Genomic DNA, 4,381 nt, shown 5'->3' with positions numbered 1-4,381 from the left:
TTCTGAACAACACAGAGTGCAAACATGTCTGTGATCCACAGCTGATTTTAGGATGTATCCAACGTTCACATTCCTGTATCTATCTGAATGCAGCATGGCTCACCATTGCGAAAGGGGGACACCTCGCCATTCCGAAGTGTCGGCATTCCGATCATTGACTTCTATGCTTTCGGAGAGGCGGCCCTTTTTTATCTCCAAAAAATGTTTCCCCGAGAGGTTAGGTTAGGCTTAGGAGTGGGGGGTGGGAGAGGTTAGGTTTAAGGTTAGGGTCTGGGGGAGGGTTCTTTCGCAATGGCGAGACAGATCTCAATTTTGTCGGAATGCCGGTATTTCGGAGTGCCGACATTTCGGAATGCCGAGGTGTCCCCTTGCGAAAGAACCCTAACCCGGGGGACCGGCTGGAGCTAACCTCTCCCAGCTCCCACGTCTAAACCTAACCTCTCCCACCCCCCATGCCTAAACCTAACCTCCTGCAGACCCTAACCTCTCCCACCCCCCACGCCTAAACCTAACCTCCCCCAGAACCTAACCTCTCCCACCCCTGTAGGCGAAATAACTCAAGATGCTATGTCGGAAAGGCGGACCTAATATCTTTCGCAATGGCGAAACCTTTTTTGGAGATAAAAAGGGCCGCATCTCGGAAAGCATAGAAGTCAATGATCGGAATGCTGACACTTTGGAATGGCGAGATGACCCCGACTCGGTCTTTGGTCCGCACCATGGTCCGTGGGAGGTTTCACACCTGTCATTTTGGTTCAGATCAAACTGGAAAGTCCGGACCAAACGAGGTAGGTGTGAAAGCGCCCTAAGACACAAAGCAAAGCCTTTATTAGGGAGAAATAATAATCATGTGGGAAATCATAGGTAAAAACAAGAAAAAATAAATTTGTGAAAGTATATTAAAATAGTTTTACTGTGGTGTTCATTCAGTGTGTTTATTGTCTGGTTGAGGCTGTTCTTTGTCAGTTCCCTCTGCTGCCTGAGGGAGGCGCACTGTCTTTAAACAAAAAGGCTGCAGAGAGAGCGAGAGATGATGTGGTCGTGGACAATGATAATTTTTCCTTGCACTGTGTGTGTGTGTGTGATGGCCACCTTTGAAAAGGCTCGCTTGGAGACCAATAACATATAAAAGGAGTCAAGAAACAAGTTTGCCAAAAAAAGTTTTTTTTATTTTCAACTCAAATTTTAACAAAATAACAAAGGGGTCAGGTGGGACGGCCAAACAGAACAAAAGAGCGGGCACACTGGCCGGCGGACCAGGCACCACCCTAAACTACAAAACATAACAAACTAAATGACAAAAAGAAAGGATAAATCAAAGAAAGTAACAAAACAAACCAGATACATGCTGCTGCCACAAGCGTGTAGGTGTGTTGAGATGAGAGAGGGAGAGAATGACTAAAGCTGCCACTACTTATGAATGTGAGATCTATGATTAACAGATGAGGATCAGCTGAGTCCAGGCATAAGAAATGCCACTGAAATGGAGAGGAGGATCAGCTGAGCCAGGCATGAGCAGCAGAGTGGGATCAGCTTAGCAACCAGAGGCAGGACAACTAAGTAGAGCAGAGAGAGAGAATAATGTTAGGAGAGAAACATACAATAAGGGGGGAGCGCATAACTGTGTGTGTGTGTGTGTGTCTACAAGAGGCCAGAAATGCAATCTCTGTAGTGATTTTTGCATCTCGGGGTGGATGAGGGTCAGAATCAACCTGATCTTCATCAGGGTCATCCTCAAGGTTGTCATCAGCCCTCAAGCAGATGTAGAGGATACAGCAGGCGGTGACTGCTGAACTAATGTTCCCGATTTCTTTCATGTGTAGGCATTTGAGCCTCCGGAACTTTGTCTTTAGAATTCCAAAGGCATGCTCAATCACCACACAGGCTGTGTTCAGCTTCTGGTTAAACCGTCTATGCCTGCCAGTTAGATGGCTGTTATCCCTGTATGGCTTCATCAGTTGGGGTAATAGGGGATATGCAGAGTCTCCGATGATGTACATTCCCTCTGGCACCACGGAAAGGGGATCCTGCTCCAGCTGTGAACCAACCATGGACATGCGGAATGCCCGCGCATCATGCCAACTGCCAGGGTCACCTGCTTTGACATGGCAGAACCGGCGCTGGCTGTCGCAGAACCCAGTGAGGACGACGGAATAGAACCATTTTCTGTTGAGGTCGAGGCGGTTGGGTTGTTGCAGTGTGGTTTGACGATAGGGATATGGCATCCATCTACAGCACAGGCAGTGTTGGGGAATCCTGCAGCTCTGAATTTTGCAGAGCCTGACCAGTGGGCCAAGTAATGTGGTGTGTTAGGCGGGTGTTAACAAGACTGCAGAATTCATGGATATGGAGTGAGACGGTGGATTTTGTGATGTTGAAGCGGTCTGCAATGCCTGCAATGTCAGACAGACAGGTTTTGAACTGCCAGTAGGGAGGACAAGCATGTACAAATCTGTCCAATCTTCATTAAAAACTCTGTGTCTCGGTTTTTTCTTCCCCGTGTGTGTGTATCGCTGCTCACTGACCCCAGCTGTGACAAGCAGAGCGGACCCGCATGAGGAATTTTGCAGAGCCGTATACATAGAGGAGTCCCGACATCTCCATTCACTCCAATGGACCAGTTTATTTCCAGGAAGTAAGGTCCTGGAACTCTTGAGTAAAAAAAGCAGCACTGTCGAGTTGCAGCAAAATAGACAGTTTGTGTTGTACTTTGAAAGGGGTCTTCTTTGAAATCCCTTGAATCAAATTGTACATTATCGGCTTTGTTTTAGCATGCAAAAGTAGCGCGAGACCCATTCCTGGCTGTTCATTGGCTAATGAGTCTCGCATTTTGGTCCTCCGCTGACGCCACTCTCTCTCTAGAGGACACTAGAATTTTGGAATGGCTGGAATCAGATCCGTGTAGATAGAAAATTTCATTGGCCGAGTAGCGTCATGTGGGACTCCAAACCAGTACCGTAAATGCTAGAATAGCCAGAAAAGCTGCACCATTTAAAAATACAAAACACTGCAACATCGAAGAAAAATCTCAATATAATAACAGTTTATAGGTCTGCGTCCACATAGGACGGCGTCTCGGTCCGGATTTGGACCGCGGTCCGCCTATTAGTGACCCCTGCCATAGCCTATCAAAGTGAAAATGATTAGGTGAATGTTGTAGTTGTAGTTGCCTAATTATGATCTAAAATAAGAACAAATATTCAAAATTAAATATGATACAAATGTGTAAATGAAATACAATCATATACGCCCAATAAAAGTCAAGATAAACTAACCCATCATAGGCTATGTTGTTTTCATTGTACCTTTCCTGTGTTCTTGGACTTAGCCTGCTGCTTTATCCTCAAAACTGCATAATAATGTCAATGGAATGAAAATAAAAATCTAGGCTACAATAGGCTATCATAACATGTTGGTGTTATGGACACGATCGCGATGGGATGTGAGTGCCAAAATGCGACATTTACACTTCAAGTTGTACTCTTTGATTGAATGGTGATAAGAACATAATTGACACATAATTAGCGAGCAGATGACAGAGATTACAGAGAATTTCTGACAGAGATTACAGAGAATTTCTAATGGCAGAAATCGGTTAGAATTAAGTAGAGAATCCATGGTGACAGGCTGCCTGTGTGTGTGTGCGCGTTTGGCACAGCGGTGTGCCTTGGCGCTGCTGACTGAAGTGACTACAGTTTCAGGTGCAATGTTATAATACACATAACATTCACCAAATCCCCCTTTTTTCCCCTCCATCTCTAAACCGGACCTGTTTTATTTCCTTTTTTCCCTCTGTTGCGCACATGCATTTACTGTAGCCAGCAACATGTTGCCACTCTTTTTCTTTTGAATTGATCATCAGGCTCATTTATATGCACTGTAACTTCATGTTGTGATTTGCATTGACCATTGGTTGGATTTGAGTATGCAGGGGCCGGGATATGGGGCAGATCCCGTGTGTAATCACTGTGGCAGCTGCTGGGGAATTGCGTTCAGGTGTTCATTATTTTCAACACAGTCCTAGGAATCCTTAAAGGGCCCATATTTTGCTAATATAATGTATTATTATTGTATTGTTGGCCTCCAGTAGAGTAACATATTGCATCATTCATAGTTGAAAAAACTCAGTTTATCTTGTACTGGCTCTCACTGCCCCCTTCAGTTCAGCCTCTGTATGAAACGCTCTGTTTTAGGTCCTGTGCTTGAACCCCCACCCTCCAGAAAATACTCCAGGAGGCAGGAGGGCAGCGCGAGGAGTTTTTGTGTTTGGCCGCGGCACGTGATGCCCTGCTCGGCCAGCCGCCGAAGGAAATGTCCCGGCACAGCCCGGGCCTAGCGGAGCTGTAGATAGCTAGGGGGATGTTGATATATCAATTGATAG

This window comes from Poromitra crassiceps (assembly GCF_964638095.1).
Source record: "Poromitra crassiceps genome assembly, chromosome: 7".
Taxonomy (NCBI): Eukaryota; Metazoa; Chordata; class Actinopteri; order Beryciformes; family Melamphaidae; genus Poromitra; species Poromitra crassiceps.
Note: the sequence above shows the minus strand (reverse complement) of the source record.